The sequence below is a fragment of the Hyperolius riggenbachi genome, chromosome 11 (genome assembly GCF_040937935.1).
Source record: "Hyperolius riggenbachi isolate aHypRig1 chromosome 11, aHypRig1.pri, whole genome shotgun sequence".
Taxonomy (NCBI): Eukaryota; Metazoa; Chordata; class Amphibia; order Anura; family Hyperoliidae; genus Hyperolius; species Hyperolius riggenbachi.
Window position 1 is genome coordinate 96767594 of NC_090656.1, and position 27564 is coordinate 96795157.

Here is a 27564-nt window from a genome sequence, read left to right on the forward strand (position 1 = left end):
GGGATCCTTCTGTTCTGCTACTCTGTACTTGGATCGCGCTAGCCACTTTTCGCTAGTGCTGTGGATCCTATCTCTCGCTTGTCCCTGTTTTTATGTGGCTCTGTCTGCTACGCTTGCTGGAGGCTCGGTGAGGTAACCGTTAAGCAAGCGCTCGCGTCCTCTGTTTCATGTTTGTCTGTTAATGGTTAGTTAGGCGTGCTTGTCTCTATTGTGCTTATCACGTGGAGACCGCGCATATCCGCGTGCACTGTTGCAAATGAGTGCGGTGTTCGCGGTTAGCTAGCATTTGTTATTTTCCGTATCTCCTCATTGTATTATTTGCTGTGCCTTTGCTAACCTCGTATTCTGTTCTGATCTGCCTTGTGTCTCGTCTGGCGATTGCACCTCTCGCGATCGCGTTCCTATTTCATATCTGCTGTTGTGTGTGTGTGGTTGCGGGGTGGCGACTGGATTGGCACACACACATACAACCTGTCCCTTTGCTCATTCTCATTCGCAATCGCCTCTCTTGCGATTGCGTTCTGCGTTTTGTACAATTCCTGTCTGGCATTTGTGGAGGTACAGAGGTTTGGTTCCTCTGCACTCCCCAGCGCCATCTGCCGACAGGAATTTTCCCTCTACGGGTGCGTAGCACCTTTTGCTGGGTTCCTGCAAATTATACGCTTGTGTAGGATTTCCGCCGTGTCAGCGCACGCGTTGTGCGCTGATCACGGCGAAAGTTCCGCAATCGTTACACTTGTCATTTCTTTTTGCCAGGTAATGTAGTTTGTGCCACGTTGCTAGTTTGTGTGTGCCAACTTTAACCATTTCTGGACCATGCTAGTTGTAATCTACGTCCTGCTGGTGGCTGTGTGGCTCTGACAGGACGTAGATTTCAACATCGCCGCCGCGCAGTCCCTCCGCTCTGCCCCTAGCACTCTACCCACTCGCCCTGCCGTCAGTGTGATGGCAGAGCTCTATGAGTCTGACTTCATTGGCTCCTGACCCCATGATCACTGTGAGCCAATCCCACTGGCTTACATGGATGACATGGTCAGGAGCCAATGACATCGGCTCCTGACTGGCGCACAGAGCTCTGCCATCATAGCGACGGCAGAGAGAGAGGCCTGCGGCGATGGAAGAGCAGCATGACTGGTGGGTCTGTGCAGCGATATGTCGGTAAGCCCCATTTTGAGGTACCCGTAGTCTTTGGTCCTTAAGGGGTCAGAGACCATTTTGAGGTACCCATAGTCTTTGGTCCTTAAGGGGTCAGAGACTGCTTGTACAGAAAGGATTAAACTAGCACCAGTACGGACTTTTTAGCGCAGTTATGAAGTGTAAACAGAGCAGCCCATTGTGTAGAAATGGAAATTAGATACACTCCATAGATGTCTTCGGGTTTCAAAGGATTACTCCACTTTAGTACAGAAATGCAGAAATGTACCCAACATATACAGTATCATCACTATTATTATAAAGGTGCCCATATGTCAATGACTTGGCGGCCAAGAGCATGCCCTATTGACAATGCGACCATGTATTATTGATCGGAAAAGCTGCAAAATCTTGTGCCAACATGCTCAATGAGGTGCGCAGCGATAATCGATGTTCCCACCAATGTTTTATGCCCCCCGATGCCTGGGCAGTAGTACTTTACCTGCCACTCTGCTCACGTTGTCACCCTCCCCGTACTTCCACATTCGGCCCCACATGACCACCGAGATTCAGCATGTTGGGTGCGTGTAGGACGCCACACAGGCGCCCCCATGTGCTATAATGCCAGCAACCACAAAGGGGCGCAACTATAGAAGTATAAGCATGGCAGCAGCGCAGACAATGGCAGCTAAAGTGCACGAGAAGGGAAGGGGGGGGGGGGGGGGGCTTTGGAACATAAAAGTTTAGGGGTACAGCTGTCGGGGAAGGGGCTCATGGGCGATTCCTGCAATATTTCATGCTGAAAAGGATCAGAAAAGAACTGCACCTGGAACAGAGGTGCTGAATATTACAGCTGGTAGAATATCAGTAAACTTACACTTGGCCCTCCCCCTAACAATGCCTAACCCCTCCTCTACCGATTCCTAACCCTTAACCCCTCCCCCAGTGGTGCCTAACCCTTAACAAGGGGCATAACAATCACCACCACAATGGTTGTAGCCGCGGGAGGCCTTAGGGAGAGAAGCCTGAGGGGGGCCCGCGGCTCTGGGGCCCAACCAGGGTTGTTTTAGGTCTCAAATTCAAATGAAAAAAAAGCATAAACGGGTACCCCACCATCTATTTATTTAAGGGGTGCCACATGGGGGAAGTAAGTCAAACGACTTGTATATTAATTATTAGCACAAGCAAAAGAAAAGAAAATGACCACTGCAATAGCCAAAAATACATGCCATACAAATATTTTATTAAAAGAAACAAGAAACAATAAAATCAATTAAAAACAAGGCACAGTCACTGGATACTCCCATATCTCATCCCTCAATGATCCACAAAAAAAAGTGCCACATTGTTCAAGTACCGTATATATCACACAACGGTCTTGTACACCAGGTCAGGTGAATTTTAGCCATTTATGGGCAGTGTATGTGGCACCAGAACATAATACATTGACAATGCATCAATAGACATTATTACCACCCTGTCCAAGTAAATATTAGGACAGTTCTGAACAATTGTCAGAAAACATACATATACAGTATAATCATCTGTACACAATGTCTGTGGTATTTACTGATCAAATCACCAATATATGTCTGTGCCACACTGTCCAAGTACATAATATTATGAAGGACCTGATCAAGGGTCAGGATAAACCACCGTCTATGGGCAGTGTATGTGGCACTGTGTAATAATGATATAATGTGGTAAAGTACAGCAACTATAAAAAATCAATATACTATATAAACATAGATACAACCAATAGAAAAGTACTGGTGGACAGCACTCTTGTAGTTAAAACAAATAATGTGCCACGGTCATCGAGTCAGGCAGCACTCCTGGCTCCAGTGTTCCTCAGTAGAAAATAAAGACTGGCACCATCCAGTAGTATTTATGCTCTTTATTGTATAAAAAGACACAGACATATCAACACAACGTTTTGGAGGAACACTGACATTAGCTCGAAAAAGGAGGCGCTTCCTCCGAAACGTTGTGTTGATATGTCTATGTGTCTTTTTATCCAATAAAGAGTATAAATGCTACTGGTTGGTGCCGGTCTTCACATAGTTACAACCAAGAGAACTAAAGTGCAAAGGTAGGAGTATGACCTACTATATAAGGTGCTTAGTGCAAAGGACGTTTTTAGGGGCAAGAGGTGAGCCAGTTGCTGCCATTTCTGGAGGGGGAAGCGCTGAAGGGGGAGCCCTAGGTGGTGGGGGGGAGTCTGCCCCCCCCCCCTCTCTCCGCTGCTGTGTTTGCCCACTGCTCCCCCCTCATAATCCTGGGGCACATATAGCTGGCTATCTATACCAGGGGCACCTAAAGCCCTAAAGTTGTTTATCTATACTTGGGGCACCTATAACTGTGTATCTATACTGGGCACACCTATAGCTGGCTACCTATACTGGTAGCACCTATAACTGGCTATCATGTATAACTGGGGGGCACCTATACCTGGCTATCTATACTGGGAGCACCTATAACTGGCTATCTGTACTGTGGGCACCTATAGCTGGCTACCTTTACTGGAGGCACCTATAACTGGCTATACTGGGAGAATCTATACCTGGCTATACTGGGGGCACCCATAGCTGGCTACCTATATTTGGGGGCATTTATAATTTGCTATCTATCCTGGGAGCTCCTATAGCTGGCTACCTATACTGGGGGCACCTATAGTTGGCTACCTATACTGACTACCTATACTGGGGCACCTATAGCTGGCCACTCATACTGGGGCCACCTATAACTGGCTACCTATACTGGGGGCACCTATACCTTGCTATACTGGGGGAACCTATACCTGGCTACCTACGCTGTAAGTTTATTTTTTAATATCCTGCTTGGCCTGCCTTTCCATTTTTTGTTTCGGGGGGGGGGCATCCAAAGTTTTGCAGGGGGCCCATTGATTTCTAGTTACACCCCTGCCCTTAACCCCCCTCCAGTGGTACCTAACCCTTATCTCCCTAATCAGATAAAATAACGGTTACGGTTAATCCACTCACTGCCACTAATTGCAGATTTTATCATTGACGTACATGGTGGTGCCATTATTTCCCTTTTTACCAGTTTCGGTGGTTGACATGCAGTGAACCTGTCACCCATTCAAGTGAACCAGCTGTAAAAGTGATGAAATGCCTTCAACAACAACACAATAGTGTCCAGTTGTAGGTACCTTATGTTTTTCTTTACATAAGCGGATCATTTGCTGTTGTTTCTTGTATATTATCACCTTATTGTAATATAAAAAATAAGATGCAGATCACTGAATCAGATAATGAACAGGTTAACATGAAGATGTGCTAATAAATTAAGTTACCAAAGAAAAGTTAAGAGCAGAAATTCAATTATACATTTACAGTGAGGATTTAACAGTAGACCGTGAGTCATCCTTCTCTTTCATTGGAGGATACGTAGCTAGGGGATATGCAGATTTTTATTTTAAAGCCAAATAAGAATCTAGCAATAAGAGATAATTACCGTTAACCCTTGGAGGTTAGGCAATAATTCTCTCGCTGTGTAACGTACACTTTTCTATCTTAGTTGGTACATGCGAAGGAACCGAGAATGTCAAGCAAAGGCCCACATTTGCGGCATCACTGGTTATTTGCACTTCAACAGTCTATTTACATCTTCCTGGAGCCAGAGATCCAATAATAAAGCTCGCCTCTTAATACAAAGCTGTGTACATTCTGACAAGCTATGCATGACCTTTAAAAATGAATTAAAGGATATGTACGGCTATGATACAAGTTGTTCTCATACGAAGGAGCAATTTGTAACAAACCACAGAAAACTACTCTACCTACATTACAGTATTAAACACTGTATAGAAGCGGTCATTTTTCTCGTGTGTCACTATACTGCTAGATATTAAAAACTGTACTTTAAAAGCTGAATTTTACAAAATACTAAAACTTATTTAGGAGCAACTCCTACTCTGTAAACTTACAATAGCAAAAGTTTAAAAGAAAGAAAAAATCTAAATACCTATTTTCGCTGTCTAAAATCCATGGATGGATCCTTTTTTGCCCCAGACTACTAGGTATGGTCTGGCAACCTGGAAGTCCGGACCACACTCCCTCCTGCAATAAAAATAAGAAGGCATAGTGCGGTTGGTATTGTGCATGCCGCTCCTCCTCTCGTCACGTGACGTCACGCACGATCCTCACTTTTTTGCTCAATCCGCAAAGCAACACAGCGAGTCATCGGATACATAGCCGACTTGCGTCTGTGCAGCATGGCCTAGCGATGTCGCCCTAGGGAATCGAGTGCCGATCCTTTAACCTCCCTGGCGATAATCCCGAGTGTAGCTCGGGCTAGCCGCCGGGAGCTCAATGCAGAGTAGAGCATGCAGTGGGTGCTTTTACACACCTCCCGGGGAATCCAGGCATCGGTAGCCATTCTCCTTCCTGTCCTTCTAGAGCTCTGAATCACTGGTGAGATTGCGGTTATCGATCTCACCAGAATTACCGCGCCACCCTAAGGATGGAGGTAAAACTGCAGCGCTGGAGAACATGGAGGTAAGTGAGAGCAGGGGCTGCTGCAGAGATGACTGTGAAGGCATGATTTTTTTTCCTGATTTTAGGGTCTGAACCATTTTAAAAAGACCCTAACATCCAGAAATAATCATACTGTCAGAGAGGTTAAGCAGTACCAGTTGCCTGGCATCTTCTGACTCTTTTAGCCATAGACTCTTTTAGCCATAGACTAAACAAGCATGCAGCAGGTCAGGCATTTTTGACAAATCTGACTAGCATGCTTGTTAGCTGCATGCTTGTTTTTGGTGTGAATCAAACACTACTGTAGCAAAATAGACCAGCAGGGCTGCCAGAGAACAAGTATTGCTTAAATGGAAAAAAAACATGTCAGCCTCCATATACCGCGCACTTCAGTTGTCCTCTAAGAGTTTAGGTCCGCTTTAATAGCTGTGTGTTGAGTTATTGTTATTTTGATGGGACAGCAGAGTCACACTGTTATACAAGCTGTACACTAACCACTTTACATTGTATCTAAGTGTCATATTTACAGTGTCGCCCGTGAAAAGATATAAAATATATGTGACAGGTGTACTCACTATTGAGAGGTTCTGTATATTAAAAAAATTAACTGCATTACAAGAGAAAAAAAGTACAGTATTTTTTACTGAATTAGGCCTAGTGCACACCAAAAGGTGTAATCGCAAACGCCTAATGATTGTTCTAATCAAGGCCGTCCCACCTATGACGAAGGGTGATGCAGCTTCCTCAAGCGGCGGAAGTGTGGGGGTGGGCGCCAGACAGAAACAGGAAGTGAAGAGTGCACCTGGCCTGCTGGTGCCCACCTGGACATCACGGCCACCCGGACATGACAATCCCTAGCCGGCTCGCAGCACTTATTTTTCCCTCTAGCGGATCCTCCGCAAGTGATTGCCTCCCCATTGCGGCCTCCTCTTACAATGCACCGATGGGCAGCGTTCGTGTTCCAGCGCCTTACCACGCGGTCTGATTCCGGCACACCAGCTGATCCCAGCCACGTGTCCCTGCTCCTGCAGCGGCTCCGGCCTTTCCTCTCCACATCTGATGGGAACTACGAGGCCAGCAGAGAACCCAGCAAGCGACACCATCCAGCTCTACGTCGGACCTCTGATGTGGATGGTGTCTCCTCCTCACTGTGCAGGACGGGCTATCTGCAATCACCGCCGCTGCCAAGGACACTATATATGGTCAAGCTACCGCCTCTGCCACTTGGGAGGTCGAACAGCATCGCTCCACACGTGGGCTGCAACAGAGAGAGCCAGGCTACCGCTCCAGTCCTGGCCTCCTTGCAGCTCTGCCGCATTGCTAGCTGCAAATGGGAGAGCCCAGCCACCACTCCAGTCCTGGCCTCCTTGCACCGCTACCATACAGCTGGCCTTAACACAGGTGAGCCACCCACTGCTCCAGTCCTGGCCTCTCTGCAGCCTCAAAAAAATCATCTAGCTGCCCTGTCACAGGAACAGCTGAGTGGCTGCCGGTGAGTGGAGTGGGGGTGGTTTGATGGCCCTGGTTCTAGTGATTTGCAGTAGTAATTCTGGGCATGTGCCTAGCGATTGCCTATTTATGCCTAGAGATTTTGGAGCGTTTGGTTGTAGTGATTTTGTAGTTCTTGTTAACTTTGATATGGAAGTGAACAATTTTGACCAAAAAAAAAAATGCTTTCAAAAAAATTGCTTTGTTCAGCGCTTTTTAGAGCGATTCTCCACATTTCCTATACTTTACATTGATGCATTGTCGCCTCCAAAATGCTGCAGAACCCGCGTTTGCGTTTGGGAAAAAAAATCACATCGAACTGGTGTGCTCAAGTCCATGCAAACACATTAGCCAAGCGCATTTCAAAGTGTTAGCGATTTTAAAAGCCCTCAGAAGTGCTCTAGGTATGCACCAGCCCTTCATTAGTTTTACTGAATGTTCTGGATTACCAATTGTAACGATTGTGGAATTCTCTCCGTGATCAGCGCACAGGACGTGCGCTGACACTGCGGAAATCCTCCACAAGCGTATAATTTTAGGGAATGCAGCAAAAGGTGCAACGCACCTGTAGAGGGAAATTCCTGTCGGCAGGTGGAGCTGTGGAGTGCAGAGGAACAGCTCTTTTGCCCTGCCACAGACGCCAGACAGGAATTGTATGAAGGGAAGAAATGCAGGGCAAGATAGCCCTGAAAGAGAGAGATCAAAGCGACAGAGGGTATGTTTGTATTCATCAATCTAGTCGCCACCCCGCGACGATGAACACACAACCATGAAGATCAGGTGAGAAGACAATCGCCAGAGATGGCGATTGCTAACAGTGACACAAGACCGAATAAGCACAGATGAGGAATGTATGTATGTCCACCAATCTAGCCGCCAACCTGCGACGGTGGACACACAACAAAGGAAACCAAGTAAGAACGCAATCGCAAGAGAAGCGATTGCGAAAGAGAATGCGCACAGGGATAGAATGTATGTATGTATGTGCCCCAATCTAGTCGCCAACCCGCGACAGTGCACACACAACAGCAGAAATGAAGTAGGAACGCAATCGCGAGAGCGGCGATTGCCAGAGGTGACACACGGCTACAGCAAGGCAGAGCACGAGAGTAGCAAAGGCACAGCAAAGCATACAATGAGAAGATAAGGAAAATAACAAACGCTAACTAAACGCGAACACCGCACTCATTCGCAACAGCGAACGCGTTTTCTGCGTGGTCGCCACGTGTTAAGCACAACAGAGACAAGCACGCCTAACTAACTAACCCAAGACAGACACGCTTGCTATACGGTTGCCTTACCGCAGGCACCAGCAGGCGTGGACATACAGACATACAAATGAACAACAGGAATGAGTCATACAGGAACCACTGCTCTTACTGTCAGAGCCAGTGCGAACCAAGTACGAGAAAGATCCACTGCTCTTCCGTCAGAGCAGTGTGATCCAAGCACACAACAGACAGAAGGAGTAACCAGAAGCGACCGTAGCTAAGGTTAGCTCCAAGATACAGACCACAAGAATCCACCGCCTCTAACGCTAGGGCGAGTGCGATCCAGACAGACAAAATGATTTCCTGCCGACCGCCGCCGGCGACAGGACAATCGCAAGACAGAAGGAGTTACCGGTAGCAACCGCTGCTCCGGCCTACACTCCCAGACAGAACAAGGCAAACAGATATACAGTCCTGACTGCACCTAACAAGGATGCCTAGCGCAGTCCCAAGAATTACTCTAAGCTAATCTTAAACAATCAAACAGAGAAGGCTGACACTCCAGGAGTGTGTTAACAAACCGTTATGACCAGCCAAGGTCTGTAATATCACATGGTATATATATAGCAAGCCTACAAAGGATGTGGCTAGGCAATTTGCATGACAAACGTATGCAAATTCCTCAGCAGCAGCAAGCTGCAAAACTGACAAAAAGTCTCTCTTCCAGAGACCTGCAGAATGCAGACCTGAACAGTGGTCAAAAAACTGCTTGCCTGCGCAGGCAGCTGAGCGGATCATTACACCAATATTTTGATGCCTAGTGAATTGAGGCCAATAAAACTTAGATGATCATATTGATAAACCAGCTGCTCAAATACAGGAAGAGCCCGACACTGGATTTACTTATCTTGCTAATGTTCCGTTACTCTGCAACCATGCTCAACCACCTGAAAACCATTACATTGAATGGGAACCGCTTACAAAAATAAAATAAATAACCAGATACCTAAGGAGAGGGAAGGCTCTGGGTCCTATAGAGCCTTCCCACTCCACTCACAGATCCCTTGTTCCAGCGCTGGCTCCCCGGGAGAAGCCTTCAACTAAATTGGTCATGTACTGCTTTCTGCTGCAGAAGGAGGCTTCAGAAGTCTTCGGGAGCCCGAGTGCTCCTGAAGACAAGTGGCTCCATACTGCGTCTGCGCAAGCACTTCAGGCTCCCAAAGACTTCCAAATCCTCCTTCAGTGGCTGAAAGCAGTATTTGACCAATTTGCTTGAATGCTTTTACCGGGGGAGCCAGACGCTGGAACAAGGGATCCGGGAGAGAAGTGGGAAGGCTCTATAGGACCCAGAGTCTTCCCTTTCCTTAAGTATCTGTTTTGTTTTGGGGTTTTTTTTTGTTTTTGTTTTTTTTTTCTATTCCCATTAACTTTAAGAAGAAAGTGTACTGCTAGCTGATGAGTACCCCAGGAAATCCACTTTATCTATAGAGTTCCTTGCAACTCTACAGTCACAAGTACACTTCCTAGTGGACAGCACAGCCTTAGGTATATTTCCTCCTTAGTCATCAGTAGGTGGACACAAGACTTCCTGAGGCAAAATAGGACCTCTGGGGAGGTCAGTGAAAGCGCTGTTGACAATTTTTTGCCACGCATGGGCACAATCAGTGATCTTTCAGAGCAGTTCATAAGCTTAGGAAAATACTTACCGTATGTAAAAAGTAGCTACAATAAGTAGGAAAAATAGTTTTACACACTTATTCATGATTTTTAATTTAGCTTTTTTGCTAAGCCCTCGCTACCAAATTGCCAATTCTAACATTTTTCACATGTGCCAAGAAAACACTCCTTACAAAATGAAAATTCATTAAAGACTCCTAAACCTTATAATTTGTAAAAGCACTGACGATGCGCAGTGTTGCTATACGCATGCGTGACAGGCGAGGGAATGGTTCGAACAATGGGTTCGGCAGGGGGATTAACGTCGCTTTGATTGGGTAGATCCGTCCGGCAAATCGCTCGCGGTTGGGCGTTGGGGGTCATTGGGCTCCGTACACACACCTGATTGTCGACTGAGGCGGTCGTTATAAAACGTCTCAGCCAACTTATGTCAGGTGTGTGTACGAGATAAACCATGAGTTAGTAAGGTGAGATAATTCCTTAAATAAACTGTATTAATCAACCCTGTAATAGGAATGACTCACTAAGGTACCAGATCGGGGTTTCCTGCACCAGCTGTTTCCTGCAGCATCAATTTCAACAACCTCAGGCTCCAGTCCTTTCAGAGTTGGGCCTGTATCCTGCCTGCATGTAATGGTGATGTACAGCCAAGCAGCTGCAGCCCCAACAAGAACACCTGCTGTTAACTCCTTCAGCTCTGCCCCTGCAGGTCAACTAAGAACATTTTTAAAAAGGGATATTTTTAGCTGGAGAAGCTTCCTTAGATACAAATCTGGAAACAATATCCATGGTTCTGCTTGGAAAAAAGTTGTTTAGATATGTGGCCAGAGGAGGGCTTTAACTTTCACCTAAGACAGCCAGTAGAATTTCTGTTGCTAAGATTCGGTATCCCACAGAAAAGCCAAGTCACAGCTTTTAATTATATATAAAACATATGACCGGACATGAATAATTCACATTCTTTGGCAGACTGGAATGCATGATTCATAAGTCATTATTTTATATTGCTGCTGTTTATTAGATATAATATAGGTATCAGATACAAGCGTGAAAGAAAATGCAATTTACTCTGGCAAATGGGAGTCATGCCTTGCAAACTAACAGCACTGGAATCTACTGACAGCGAAGCCCAGCATGACTGGAGTTTAATCTTCAGGTAGTGTTACTGTTTGGCGGGAATTAAAGCATACCTGAACTGAAATGAAATATGATGAGATAAAGATAGGTACTTCTAGTACTATTTTTACAAATAGCTCCCTTGGGGTACCTTTCTAATATTTTTTGCACAGCAAGTGTTTAAATAAACAGGTCTGTTAACTGTGCCTATGAGGTGGTAAAAAAATTAATAGCATTCCTGCAAAGTAAATAAAGACAAAACACTTTTATCTGGCTGTGAAAACATTGCCGATAGAAAGTGACTGCTCTCAAGTTAAAAGCAAATTATTTCTTTTTGTTACGAATTAGGAATGTGTGTTGCGGCATCAGGTCACCAGCGGTGAACTTGCATGCCTCATTGCCCAGCATGACGCCTAACTTAAAGTCAGCTGGCCAATAGGGATGGAGTTTGTCATGGTGACTAGAGATGAGTTAAGGTTAAATGGTGCGCTAGGCCAGTGTTTCTCAACTCGGTCCTCAAGTACCCCCAACAGTGCATGTTTTGCAGAAAACCACAAACATTCACAGGTGAGGTTATTAGTGTCTCAGCAGAGCTGATTAACTAGCTCTTTGGTTTTCTGCAAAACATGCACTGTTGGGGGTACTTGAGGACCGAGTTGAGAAACACTGCGCTAGGCAACATAGCAGATTTGGCTCTTCACATCTATCACATGACTTTTCTGGTGAGGCGAGGTAGTAAAAGGGATCAGAGGAGGTGCCAGCCAGGGAACTGGACACCTATTAGGCTCTAGGCACTTTCCTAGGTTGCCTTGTGAATGATCAGGCTATGGTGGTCTCCCTGATAGTGATCCCATACTCATTAACAAAACCCCTGATTCACGAATGCCAATGGTCAGCTTATCTTAGGTCAGAGGTCATGCTGGGCAATACAGGATGGACGTTTGCAGCGCTGAATCCATAACCACCATTTCTATTAGCAGCTAAATAGACCAGGTTTTACGCCACACTGACATGGCTGCTATGTACTTGTCAGAGAGTCAAACTGTAACCTGTTACAATGTAAACAATAATGTGAGAAACCAAGAGCATTCCAAATACGATTTGTATTACACATACAATTAACTACAGGCTTCCAGTGGGCGAAATAGTCCAGAACTATGGCCTAAAATACCATTGTTACACAGACAATACTCAACTGTTTGTGTTCTTCAAGCCTGGCACCCAAGACCCATCAGCATCCATCAATGCCTGTCTAGTGGAATTACAAAACTGGAAGAACACCAGCTGGTTGAGGCTGAACTCTGACAACACAGAGGTGTTGGTGGTAAGCGGTCCACGCATGATGGATAAAGTCCAAAAGTCTCCCCACTTAAAACTAGCAATTGGGGAAGATACCGTGCAGTATAACCACTCTGTGCAAAACCTGGGGGTGATCATGGATGGAAAGCTAACACTCAGACAGCAGGTATTGGCTGTCGTCAAATCCTCATTTTTCCACCTGAGAAATGTAGCGAGAATAAAGCAAACATGCATTTGTATCCTCCCGCTTGGACTACTGCAATGCCTTACTCATTGGATGCCTGCATAAAGTTCTGCACCCCTTATAACTACAGTAGTACAGAATGCAGCACTCAGACTCCTAGCCAATGCACCCCAGGAGTCAGTACTAAAAACTCTTCACTGCTTGCCAGTAAAATAGAGAATACATTTTAAGATCTGCCTACTGGCATTCAAAGTTCTAAACCAAAAATGACTTCTTAAAATATCCCCCAGTTTTAATTTTAATATTTAAATCTAGTTTTTACTGTTTCATTGTCTCTGCTCAATGACACCTTCATTGAAGTATGCTAGGGCTCAAATCTATGAAATATTGATCCTTTTTATCTCTTTCCTGCTCTCAGAAGCCATTTACTGACAGGAAAGTTTTTACTTACTTATCATTGAGAGTCACACTGTAGTCTGACCCAGTCCGACCCAGGCATAAACGGTCACGTGCATACCTGATGTTTAACTTTTTCGGGCAGAGACAGAAAAAAAAGGAGCACTGCTTAGTCATGTATGTGCTTGGTACTGTACATACACGTCTATCTCATCATGTCACGTCACCTTGGTTGTCCTTTAAGTATTCATTTTCTTTTGGTTTTTTTTACCTTTTATTTCAGCTGGGCTATTCTTTCTCTAGAATTGTTACTTTTAATAATTTTCTGTATATATTAATTATTTATATTGCATTTATAATAAAATACTTTAAAGTCATTTTATTCAGCTACATACCTGCTCTAAGCACCACAGAAAGAATTTTAGCCTTTCTGCAGATTCACTACCCTGAATTGTATTGTTTAGCCACAGCAGAGTGTTTAACCATTTTTATTTGCAGCCTTTTCCCAGATAAAAGGCATGGTGGCAGCCTTGTACCTGAAATATTGTGTAGTAAAGTGTTTGTGCCGCTCGCACGCTCCCTCCTAGCCTGTCTGCTGCCCAATTCCAGCAATTTCAGTGCATTGATTGCACCCACGAGGTTGGACAGCCTGTAGGTTGAAATATAATTGGAAGGTATTGAGTGGTCCGGCCACTAGGGGGCGTGACAGGAGTCCCTTCAGGAAGGGTGGCCTTGTTCCGGTGGAGGGGTCCAGTGCCTAACACTCTGCATGAAAAGTGTTTTTGGAAGCTAACATCCTCCCTTAATGTTAATTTGGTGCATCTGATTTTAATGCAAGATGTGTATTCAGTCTTTAATAAGGCTCTGCACACCTATGCTGTTAGCCATTCAGATGGACCCTGTCTTGGGAGGCGCTGCCAACTCATCCTGCTATGACAAGTAGTATGACTCTATATAAAGATGACGCCATTATCAGCAGTATTTTAAAATTGGAGTGAAACAATATAGTATGAATAAGTGGTAAGGCTGCTTACTAAGAAATGTAAATTTTAGATATGACTAAAGACCTGCCCCAAAACTATCTGAATGCTACCAGACCTCTGGAATGGTGCAGAGACTCGACAATGATATTTGGCCCAACTTGACCCAACCTCTTGCCAGGACTCCGTGACAACAAGCACGACAGACAAAGTAGGACAGCTGAAAATACCACCTATCTCCATTACAGCAATCCATCCTGGATTGTATTAAAACGATCCTGAGGTGATATAAAATGAAAATATGCGCATGAGGTACATAATAAACTGAAAATCTACACTTCCACAGATTGTGCTAGTTGTAAGGCCTCATTCCCACTGCGTTCTGATAGCGTGTCCGTTTGCGTTGGCAGTTTCAGGCATTTTTTTTCCTTTCCCGGCGCTTGGGTGGGCGATGCGTTTTTGTTAAAAACACTCTTCTAAGTGCTTTTCCAGAGCGTTTTTTTAATTCACTCTCTGACGCAAGGAAATGAACTCTTTGATCCGGAAAAGAACTCTTTGATCCGTTCTTGCCATACTTTATATTCAGGGCAAAATGCCCTGAAAACGTCCCAATCTGAACTACACCATAGGAAAGCATGGTGTAGCCGCTTTTAGGGCGCTTTTGAAAAATCATCAGCGCTTAAAAAAGTCCAAAAGGGCCTCAAGTGTAAACGGGCCCCAAGTGAAACTGAGAGCAAAGAGAAATAAGCTGCTGAGCTTTTCTGCTTGTCAATTAAGTCATCAGTCTCATCAAATAATCAATAGGGAGATATGAAAAATCAAAAGGGAGGAGCTTTCTCCTGAGAAGGAGAAAGCTCTTAACACTCTTGGCAGTATTCTTGGTAGCACTTTCTCCTGCGTGGAAATATCTCTGAAGAGATATATGTGCGTGGGTGTGTTATGCAGTTTTTACTGAATGTATCCTCTGATCACGTACTATACCATCATTGCCTCAATTTATGTCATTCAGATGTGCTTCAAGGCCACTTTTTCAGTTCTTTTTCCAATAACCAGTTTGATTCCATTATCAAGAAGTGGCCTTGAATTTACGATTGTGACTTTGCCTAGGCAATGCAGCTCAAGATGAGAATCACAAGAACACCGTGGGAGGGTAAAGTCATCTGGAGTATGTAGACTAAAGGAAGTTATGTACTAGCTGTTTTCTTCACCCAGCCATACGCCATATAATCTCAACTGTCCAATATTATGTTTTCTAAACAAACTGTACACATTGATACTAATTGTTAAATAGTAAAATAAAAAGTAAAGAAAAATGTGTTTGTGCATGTTTTAGAATTGTACAATCAAGGAATTCTCTTACAGCTGTCCTCAACGATGAGATGGAGGAAGATTGCGAAGATGTGGAGTCCGTTTGGGTAAATATTCATGGTGGAAATAAAAGTTGCCAATTGCTTATTGGGGTATGCTACAGGCCACCTCTTATTAATGAAGCTGCAGAACTGCGATTACTACAGCAGATTGAAAAAGCTGCAGGTAAAAATGAGGTCATAATTATGGGCGACTTCAACTTTCCAGACATTGACTGGAGTATTGAGGCTACCCATTCTGGTAAAAGCAGCAGATTTCTGGCAGCACTACAGGACAATTACTTGACTCAAATGGTAACTGAACCAACTAGGGGGAATGCGTTACTGGATCTGATCATTTCTAATAGACCAGATAATGTATCAAATGTGCAGGTTCAAGAACATTTGGGAAATAGTGATCACAACATGATAACGTTTGAGCTGGTGACTGATAGGCCACGGGGCAGCGGGACCACTAAAACTATGAACTTTAGAAAAGCAAAGTTCACTCAAATTAGGCAGGCACTAAGTTTGGTGAACTGGGATAATGTACTACAAGGAGAAGACACTGAAGGGAAATGGCAAGCTTTTAAACTTATACTCAATCAATACTGTAGTATGTATATCCCATATGGAAACAAAATGTCTAGGAATAAAAAAAGGCCTCTATGGATGAATAGAAAGGTTAAAGATAAAATGAAGAGGAAAAAGAATGCCTATAAGGTCTTAAAACAGGAGGGGACAGAGGCTGCACTAAGCAATTATAAGGAGTGCAATAAAAATTGTAAAAAAGAAATTAGGCAGGCAAAGATTGAAGCTGAAAAACAAATCGCTAAGGATATCAAATCTAACCCAAAAAAGTTTTACAAGTACATTAACTCTAAAAAAAGAAAGGTTGACTGTATAGGACTCCTATGAGGATGGGAACTCAATGGTGGATGACCAAGGTAAGGCAGAGTTATTAAATGCTTTCTTTGCTTCTGTCTTCACAAAAGAAACAGCACTGTTGCAAACTACAGAGGCGGAAGAGTCTCAATCTTCTAACTGTAATATTAAATACTTAACGCAGGAAGAAGTGAAGGCAAGACTAAATAAATTAAAAATAGACAAGGCACCTGGCCCGGATGGCATGCATCCTCGGGTCCTAAGGGAATTAAGTTCAGTTATAGATAAACCCCTTTATCTTATCTTTTGTGACTCTCTTGCAACTGGCAGAGTCCCAGTGGATTGGCGTACAGCCCACGTTTTCCCATTATTTAAGAAGGGCAAAAAATCTGATCCAGGAAATTATAGACCTGTAAGTTTAACATCAGTTGTATGCAAACTATTTGAGGGGTTACTAAGAGATACTATACATGACTTCATAGTAGAAAATAATCTTATTTCTCAGCATCAACATGGGTTTACTAAAGACAGGTCCTGTTTGACTAACATGCTCAGCTTTTATGAGGTAGTGAATGCTAATATGGATATTGGGAATGCTGTAGATGTGATATACTTGGACTTTGCAAAGGCCTTCGACACTGTTCCCCACAAAAGTCTGGTGCAAAAGTTGAGGATGCAAGGACTGGGGAAGAGTCTGTGTTCATGGATAGGGAACTGGCTAATGGACAGAAAGCAAAGAGTTGTGGTCAATGGATCATACTCAAAATGGGAGACCGTTAGCAGTGGGGTTCCACAGGGGTCTGTTCTGGGTCCAGTGCTCTTCAATTTATTTATTAATGACCTAGTAGATGCAGTAGTGAGCAATGTTGCTATTTTTGCAGATGATACAAAATTGTGCAGAATCATTAACTCTCAGGAAGATAGTGTCATATTGCAACAGGATCTGGATAGGATGGCTATATGGGCACATACATGGCAGATGAAATTCAATGTTGACAAATGTAAGGTCATGCATTTTGGACGTACTAATGGTCTAGCACCATACAAAATAAATGGGATACAGTTGGGGACATCAAACTTGGAGAAGGACTTAGGAGTACTCATTGACAACAAGTTAAATAATCGTACTCTATGCCAAGCAGCTGCAGCTAAAGCTAACAAAATTTTGGGATGCATTAAAAGGGAAATAAAAACTCGAGATGCTAGCATAATATTGCCCCTGTTTAACTCTCTAGTAAGGCCACATCTGGAATATGGAATTCAGTTCTGGGCACCACATTACAAAAAAGATATTGCAGTTTTAGAGCAGGTGCAGAGACGAGCAACAAAATTGATGCGTGGGATGGAAGGTCTCACTTATCGAGAAAGGTTAGATAAACTGGGTTTATTTAGTCTAGAGAAAAGACGCCTTAGAGGGGATCTAATTAACATGTATAAATACATCAGAGGGCAATATAATACCTTGGCGGATGAGCTTTTTGTCCCTAGGCCTTCTCAAAGGACTAGAGGACATGATCTGCGCATGGAGGAAAAACGTTTTAGCCATTTATTTAGGAAAGGGTTCTTTACAGTAAGAGTGATTAAGATGTGGAATGCATTGCCACAGGAAGTCGTTATGGCAAACTCTATACCTGCATTTAAAGGGGGCTTAGATGCTTTCCTTGAGTTGAAAGACATCCATGGATACAATTACTAGGTAATGCCTAATGATGTTGATCCAGGGATTTTATCTGATTGCCATCTGGAGTCGGGAAGGAATTTTTCCCTTTAGGGGCTAATTGGACCATGCCTTGTAAGGGTTTTTTCGCCTTCCTCTGGATCAACAGGGATATGTGAGGGAGCAGGCTGGTGTTGTACTTTATACTGGTTGAACTCGATGGACGTATGTCTTTTTTCAACCAAAATAACTATGTAACTATGTAACTATGTAAGGTTATATCATAAGCATTGTGGTATAACCACAACAGCAAATAGTTTATTCCAAAAATTCCTATGCCCAGTGTGTGCACATTAAAGAGACACTGAAGCGGAAAAAAAATATGATATAGTGAATTGGTTGTGTACTATGAATAATTACTAGAAGATTAGCACCAAAGAAAATATTCTCATACTTTTATTTTCATGTATATAGTGTTTTTTCTAACATTGCATCATTCTATAATATGTGCAGATTACACAACACTCAGCATTCAAAATGAGTCTTTCAGAGCAGTCTGTGAAGTAATGACCTCTCCCCTAGCAGAGAAAAAGTAAACAGTTCACTTACAGTTGAGATAATAAAAGTCAGATAACAGCCCTCTCCACGACTTAGGGCTGGTTCAGACGGACGTTTGGAGGCATCGCGGTGGCAATGTGTTCGGGCTTTCAGCAGCGTTCGCGTTGCGTTCGCGGTTTTTCTTCCCCTAGGGGGACATTACCCGTCGCGGTTAACCGCCCCTGGAAGCAACATGTAGCTTCCAGGGGCTCCTTGAACGCCAGTGAAAATCGGGACCCGAACGCCGCGTTCGTGTAAACGCGCGTAAAAGCTTGGTACAAACGCTCCCATTCACTTGAATAGGAGCGTTTAACGCCAAGCCCTGAACGCTGGCGGTAAACGCTGCACAAGCGTCCGTCTGAACCAGCCCTTATGCTGGGAATACACATTTCGTTTTTGCCTTCGTTTTAGCCTTCGATTCGTTCGGTAAACGAATCGAGTGTTGAAAACGTATGTGAAAATAGTCATAATCTCATTATAGTTTCGATTAATAGACCCCAAAAACGAAAGACTAGTGATCGAACATGTTTGATATTATCTCTCTTTATCCATCTAATCGAGCCATTGGTAGGCCTGATGGCTGTTCACATCGATTATATATTCGTTTATGCCGTCCGTCCCTGTACTACATTTCGTTTCTCTGCAGCCTTTGATCATTGGAAAAACGAAACCATCAGAATCGGAAAAAAAAAAACGAAACCGTGGGTGGTAATATTAACCGTACGATCGATTATTTCGGGATCGAAAAGGACAAAAGGCACAATCGAAACGAAGGTTTAAACGAAGGCAAAAACTAAACGTGTATTCCCAGCATAAGTCGGAGAGTTAATGGCTTGTTTGCATAGAGATAACAACTGGAGTTTCTTAACTCTTCCTGTACTGGAAACAATTAGACTGATGTATCTGATCTTAATGTTTTATTTCTTAGCTCTACTACACATAAAAATCATAATATCATAATTTTTTTTTCGCTTCAGTGTCTCTTTAATTGTGCCAGACCAGCTTAGGCGTTTTGGACAAATGAACTATCTATGACTTGTATGGAGATTGCCCAGCCATACTTCCTTTTACAATGCATCTGTACAAACATCTACATATTAGAGTCATGGAAAACCGGTAATTGGGGTATTCACAGCCTTTGCCATGAAGCTCAAAATTTAGCTCAGGTGCATCCTTCTTCCCCTGATAATCCTCGAGATGTTTCAGCAGCTTAACTGGAGATCTGTGGTAAATTCAATTGTTTGGGCATGACTTGGAAAGGCTATAAAAGGTCCCACAAGTTCATGTCAGAGCACATGCCAAGCATGAAGCCAAAGAAATTCAACATCTCTGGAGAGATCTTAAATCGACTATGCACCGATGCTTCCCATCCAACCTGATGGAGCTTGAAAGGTGCTGCAAAGAGAAATGGGCCAAACTGGCTAAGAATAGGAGTGCCAAGCTTTTGGCATCATATTCAAAAAGACTTGAGGCTGTAATTGCTGCCAAAGGAGCAACAACAAAGTGTTGAGTCAAGGCTGTGATTTCTTTTTAATACATTTGCCAAGACCTCAAGTAAACTTTTTCCGGATGCACTGTAGACACAGACACCCTGCATGGCTAAGTCTTTGGTGTATGCAGCCACAACTGCAATCCGGGGTATAACTACATACAAACCATAGTCACCCCACCCACTTAAAAATTGCATGGGGCCTCTCCACAAGCACTGTAACTGTTGATCAGCCCAACACATCAACTCCAGGAATTTTAGCCCAATCCTTCATACAAAACAGCTTCAGCTGGTGGTTTCTCCTTACGTGAACTGCTGGCTTTTGGTCTTTACACAATATTTCAATTGGACTGAGGTCAAGACTTTGACCATTTCAGAACACGTTATTCTTATTTAATTATTCCTTCCTAGAACAACTTGGATGTTGAGATCATTGTCTTGCCATATGACCCGGTCTCTTCAAATTCAGTTCACATGCAGATCTCTTGAAACTTCCCTTTAAAGGTGACCTAAACTCAGAACTTCCTCTCTGCTCTAAAGCATAAGCAACAGCAAAATAACTTTTAAAGAAGAACATTTCTTTGTTACAGCTTATAAAACTCTAACTCTATAATTCCTGCAGCGTTTACTTCCTGGTTTCCTGGGAGCACAGGAAGCCTGTGTTTACATATTAGCACAGAACCTAGGCACAGTCATCACCGTTCAGATGGAGTTGACAGCCCTAATTTACACTTGCATTTACTTGCAGATAAGGGAGAATTAGACAGGCTGTTCTCTGCAAACACACATAGGGTGGATTTCTCTGTGTTTCCCTTGTCTCCAGTGCAAGAGTTTAGGTTGGCTTTAATGATGGCAAGCCGCCCAGGTCCAAATGCTGCAAAACAGGCTTCAACCAAAACGCTGACACACAGGCTCAAACCATAACAATGCTACCACCATGTTTCCAATGGCATCATTCTTATTATTTAGTATTTGTATAGTGCTGACATCTTCTGCAGCACTTTACACAGTACATAGTCTTGTTACTAACTGTCCCTCACAGAGCTCGCAATCGAATCCCTACCATAGTAATATGTCTATGTCTATCTTATGTCCTACACAGACATGGGGAGAACATACAAACTAAGGGCTGGTGCACACCAGAGCGGTTCTGGAGCAGTTTTTAAAACGCTTGCAGGGGGGAAACCGCTTGGCTAATGAAAGTGAATGGGATGGTGCACACCAGAGTGTGTCGTTTTTTCCACAAACGCAAACTCAGGGGCTGCAGAATTTTTAGATTACTCAGGCGTTTCAGCCTCAATGTTAGGCCCTATTCACACTAGAGCGTTTTGTCGCGATTTCGGCAAAACGCTCAAACGCTAGCGCTTTTTAAAAGCGCTAGCGTAATGAAACCCTATGGGCCCATTCTTACTTGGGCGATTTAACGGGCAAAAACGCGAAGCGCAAACGCGTCGCCTGCACCATTTTCAGGCGATTTCCCGGCGATTGCGTTTCAGTGCTATAGAAGTGCTAAATGCAATCACGACAAAATCGCTGCAGCGTTCAGTGATTTTTCCGCGTGTATCGGGGAAAAATCACTCCTGCAAAACACCGGCAAAAATCGCCGGCGTTTTGCATTTTTGTGTGAATGGGGCCTGAAAGTGTAAGAAAGTGGAAAACAGCTCTGAAAAACGCTAGATCAGAGCCGTTTTCCAATCGTTTTTGTTACAGAAACTGTTCAGTAAAAGCTTTACTGTAACAATTTGTGTAATCTGCTACACAAAAACGCTCCAAAAAATGCTAGTCATGTTTAGAAAACCTCTCTAAACATGCCTAGAATTGCTCTGAAATCTGCTTCAAAAACCTCTAGTGTTTTGCGGATCTGCTAGAGGTTTTGAGGTGTGAACTGGGCAATAGTACAGATAGTGCCCTGGCTGGGATTAGAACCAGGGACTCAGCACTGCAAGGCAAGAGAGCTATCCACTTAGCCACGATGCTGCCCAAAAGGCATAAGGTTTTTTTTTTCAGGAGGAGTGTACACACGCATAAAATGACAATTAAACAGTAAACTGCCACCAACATTTCTATTTGGGGAAAAGAACATGCTATCTAACCTGAGATACGGAAGGGTACAAAGGGTTAACACAACCTATTTAAAATAGGTTACAGATTATAATATAAAAATGTTATAAGTAAGAAAATAAACATTTTAACAAACAGCATTGAAATAAAAGAGGAGAAAAGTGAGGAAAATTAATACTAAATTCGGGTAAGCCTCTGGGTCCAGTTTTTGTGGAAATCTAAGAGAAAATGTTCTTTGTTTAGGAGTCCTAGCTGAAAAAAAAGACTATGCTCCCAGGACCCAAAGTGTTGTCTGTATGACGGGAATTGAAAGATTAACATGGCAGCTGGCCATGTTTCCTTTTGAGGAATCTGCTTGGGAGGCAGGATTCCAAATCCTGCCTCTTGCTTTAGGTTGACCCTCCACTAGCCTTTTGGGGAGGGTAAGTTGGTCATGAAGGTATTATTAGTTTATTTTTATTTCTTACTTATTTAAAGTGAACCAGAGACTAAGCATCTGCATGTATTTTACCCTATAGATCAGTGGGGACATTAGAGAAAACACCTACCCTGCTCTATGTTTCATTCTTCACTGTTTAGCATGCTTCTTATCAGCCCTGATAAAATCCCCGACTGAGCATTCAGTCTGGCTTTGCTATAATGACTCAGCTATAATGATTCCTGAGCAGAGCCACAAGGGGGCAGGCTTGGGCTTGAACAGACACCAGAGAAGACAGACTCGGCTATAAAAATTCCTGAGCAAACCCAGACTGAATGCTCAGTCCGGGATTTTATCAGGGCTGATAAGAAGGAAACTAAACAGTGAAGAATGACACAGAGAGTAAGGTAGGTGTTTTCTCTAATGTCCCCACTGATTTATATGGTAAAATACATGCGGAAGCTGCGTCTCTGGTTCACTTTAAGTATTTATATATATTTTTCATGCATAAGTCCATATTTCATGCCACACATTTATACACTGCAATTATGCATCTTCTCAATAATGGATTTTCAGCTCAAACTATTGCTGGTCAGCTAGTGTGCATGTGAGTTGGTTGCATGTAATGACTGGGAGCGGTCAATCTAGCTAGGCCTTTGAACCTAGCTAGGTTCATCCTCCACAGTATACCGTGACTTACAATAAAATACCCCATTTTAAACACACTTTGAGCACTGATCGCTTTATTTTTCTGTACAGTACTGTATAAACACAGCATCCCAGAGAGGCTGAGTATCTCACAAGTAAATATGAGGGGGGTTACACCATTCTGTGACACACCGTATGGTCAAATAGTGAAATCATTAAAAAAATAATGATATCAGGGCTGGTTTCACAGCGTTAGCGATGCAGTGCGTCGCTTCCACTGCACTGCATCGCTCCGCCAGACACAGGCCTTCAGGGAACACCGCGTCTGGAAACCAGCCAAGCAAGTGACGCACACTCCTTCTGTTGGGTATGTGGAAATGAAGGAAGCGTATTGTAAAAATACGATTCTGCACATGAGCACCACATCGGTAATTGTTTTAAAATCCACACACTGCCATAGACTAACATGACTTCCGGGCCGCACGGTAAGATAGTTCTCCATAGACTTTCATTGCCCGGGGTGCAAGTAAGAATACTGCACTACCCCAGTGTGAAAGGGCCCTCAAGGTAATAGTGAAAATAAATTAAGGATTTAACAATGACCCTGCATCCAGCTCAAAACCCTGGGGAAAAAGTGAAACTAATTCAATGTGAAAGGACCCTTAAAGTGTACCTGACCCCCTCACTGTGCTGTCACCCTCAGCAGCTTGTCAGCATCTAACTGGGGAAGGTGCATCCCTTGCAGGAGAGACACTCCTGCAAAACACCCACTGAGGGTGTTCCTAGCACCTCTTTCCTATGCTCTGATTGGGCAGCTCTGCCTCTCCCCCGCCTCCCTGCACAAAGCTCTGTGATGAAACACACAGAGCAGAGCTTGCAGCGAGCAGTGCCGAGCAGCGGTAATTGAGGCTACCAGATCCGGATAGTCTCCCAGTTTTGTTTTTTTTGTATCAAAACATTCCTGCTCGGATTCACTTTAAAGCACACCTGTAGGTTTAAGACCACATTAGCACTGGTGCGTGTAGTGTAACACAGCTTACCGCACTGCAATGCACCACCTATACGACGTTCACAGTCTGGTGGAAGCGTTGCGGTATAACTGGTTGTGGATTTATAATGCACTGCATGGCATCCTAATGCAGTGCGTTACCACTAAACGTGCACATTAACAGTACGTAGCCGACGCAACACGAGCATAACGTGCGGCACCTCCTGTTCTGTTCCATAGTTGTGCTTCCGTAGTGAAAGAGAACCCACTACACTGGCCACTAAGAACATAGCCTATAAAGAAAAGTTACATCAGTAGGGGAACGGTTCTGGACACTCCGCACCCCCTACGCTGCTGGACAGTAACCTCTTTACCTTCTCGATCGCGCCACCCTCCATTTACGAGCATGGCTGCACTGTGCAGACACCTGTGCAGTAACACGAAGCTGATGCACAGAGAACAAAAAACAGAGTTTCTGCACAGTGTGGCCATGCTCTTACACAGAGGAGATTGCTTAAAGGGTCCCAGCACAGTGCAGGAGGGGAGTAGGGAGACCAGGGAAGCCTCTGAACCATCCAGAGACTTCCTCCATTGAGCTATTTTATTTTTTTATCCTGATTACAAACCTGCTTTAAAAAGCACCATGGGGCTTTCAATAGTTCTATTTCATTCTCTTATAAATTAGTGGAAAGCTGCAGAATTTTCTCATTACTAGCAGATCTGACACTAGATAAAGTATAATAAACAGAATAATTGTTTGCTTCTAATAACATTCTGATTCTCAGCCAACCTCTGAGTACTGCAGTAGTGATAGATCTGTGCACAAACGGGACCAGACACAGCACTAACCACCACAACACAGAAGGAACATACACTTACTGGATCACATTGACAGATCTGCACACAGGGGGAACTGTAGAACAGGAAGTGTCAGACACGTGGTGGAACTGCTACAGGCGCACACTGCTCTGCAAACCCTTCACAACAGTCTGCTGAGCCTCCAGTTCCCTCTGCTTGCTGCTCTCTGATGTCAGGATTACAAAGTTACTCATTCCTGATCGTCTGCTGCTTACTGCCTCGCTATGCATGATTATTTAATAAACTAGAGATGAGTGACTCAGAACTAGCCTTCTATTCGCTATAGTCATATAGGTATTAGCGATAATCAGAAAAGTTGACTATAACATGGCATTGACCCCAGAGGGTCCATAAAGTTGTCATCCATTACAGCAAGTTTTCTTATGAGAAATGGAACACACACCCAAAAAATTGCCGTTTTATGCCTCTCCACATTTTTCAAATTGTATTGCCCTTTTACAATGCTATATTTAAAGGACTTGTTTAAAAAAAGTTAAGTACCTGTCCTGTGCCTATTTTGACTCCACGGAAGACGCCATCCGCGCCCTCTGTTTACTTCCGCCGGGTCCCCTCACTGTTATCGCACCCCCCCCCCCTCGGCTCCCGACCCCACCGCCCGGGTCGGGCTCTCTTTCCACCAGTAACATGCTTGCCGCGGCTGCGCAGTCCACACAAATGCGAGTGCGGCTGCGCAGCTCTAGGACCTCCCCCCGATCCACACACAGGAGACAGCCTGTAGCGAGGACGGGCGGGAGGAGCCCTAGAGCTGCGCAGCTGCACTCGCGTCTATGCGGACTGCGCAGCCATGGCAAGCTCCGCCGGTAACCAGATACTTTTATACATAAAACTGCTGGAGAGATACGTAGAGAGCGCACTTCTCTTGTGCAGACTGACCTAAGTTTCGGGACCGGTACCAGCGATGCAGAAGGCTGAGGAGGGGCGGTGTGGTAGCGATCCATGCGCCTGGGGCTGGAGGAAGCCTCAGGTATGTATAAAACCTTTCTAGTCTCTGAGCACACAAATGAAATCCCCCCCATTTGTGACCACCAAAAGAGCTTTCTGTTGGTGGGCTCAGATCGCTGCTGGAATTTTTGTTTATTTTTTAATTATTTGTTGTTGTTTTTTGTTTTTAAATTTGCCTATTTTTGTATTTATTTTTATTAATAAATACCGGTAACCTCCACCAGCCAATCCCAGCGATCAGCTCTCATAGGCATCAGCCTTTGAGAGATAATCGCTCTCTGTGCCTCTCCGGGGGATAGCCGAGTAACACAGCTACCCCCAATACAGCGTTGCGTTTCACCGTCTAACAGTCTTCTAGTGGGGAGACTGATGACAGATCGGGAACTCCGCCATTCAAGCGGAGATGCGCGTGATCTGCAAAACCCTGCCCAGGACTTGACGCCTTTCGGCGTTAGGCGGTCCTGGGGCTGCCACCCTCTCAGCGTTAGGCGTGGGGAGGGGGTTTAATAACAACACATAAGTTATACAGGTTCTGGGGCTCCGCACACATAATCAGTGCCTAAACTGCATCTAACTAGCCAAAAGGCATGTATAATTCATATGTACCGGTATTTAAAGGGATGAGGTGGCAACCCTGATGAGCGATGACGCAGGCACAGGAAGTCTACAGGAGGCTGGGAGAAGCCCCAGGAAAGTGAAACTTTTTTTTAAGTCTCAGTTAAAATTCACTTTAAAGCAAATGTGTAGTAATTTAAAAAAAAAAAACAGATACTTACCTATGAAGAGTAGTGATGATCATACCAAGTAGTTACGAGTGCGTAGCTACTCGGAATCGAAAGTTAAAAGAGATTGAGCTGCCCGCAGCCAAGTGTTAAAGGAAATCTTAAAGAGAACCCGAGGTGGGTTTGTGAAATCATTTTAGGACACAGAGGCAAGTTCTGTATACAATGACCTGCCTCTGTGTCCTTGCCGGGAGCATTCTGCGCATGTGCAGTATGCGTAATTCGCTACTGCGCATGCGCAGAACGCTACCGGGGCAGGAAACGTTCCAGACTAGCGGCACCAGCACAGCTTTGCGGGGGTTTCTGCCACTGCTCAGAGAGACATCATGGGCACAGTAGGAGTCAAAAGGGGGCTGGAAGAAGCCCCAGGTACGGTAAGTTAAAATACTTTTTTTTTATTTGACTTTATCAGCAGACCAAGTGGGTATGCATTTAAAGAGACTCTGAAGCGAGAATAATGTGTGCCCCTGCTAAACCGCCGCTATCGCGCCGCTAAACGGGGGTCCCTTCACCCCCAAATCCCCCCCCCCCCCCCGCAAGACCTGGTCGTAGATTTGGTCGCTCCTGGAGGCAGGGCTAATGGCTGCAGCCCTGCCTCCAGTCGCGTCTATCAGCGGCGCATCGCCGCCTCTCCCCCGCCCCTCTCAGTGAAGGAAGACTGAGAGGGGTGGGGGAGCGGCGGAGATATGCGCTGACAGACGCGCGTGGGGCAGGGCTGTGGTGGTTAGCCCTGCCCCAACCAGGAAGCGCTCCCCCGCTGCACCAAGGGGATTTGGGGGATCAGGGACCCCCGTTAAGCGTGGGATAGCGGCGTTTTAGCAGAGGCACACATGCCCCTGCTATCTATGAGGTCTGAAGCGAGATTTATTCTCGCTTCAGACTCTCTTT

The 27564-nt window shown here is 44.4% G+C and overlaps 1 protein-coding gene across 1 annotated transcript in view; it reads right to left on the reverse strand.

Annotated features, from left to right (window-relative positions):
• The window catches only part of METTL15 (methyltransferase 15, mitochondrial 12S rRNA N4-cytidine), a 392224-nt gene extending 367181 nt beyond the window's left edge, over positions 1–25043 (reverse strand). The window contains exon 1 of the mRNA XM_068259918.1: positions 24953–25043. The gene's annotated coding sequence lies outside the window, so the exon portion shown is untranslated. The remainder of the gene's footprint in view (positions 1–24952) is intronic.
• Between the last annotated feature and the right edge of the window lie 2521 nt (positions 25044–27564).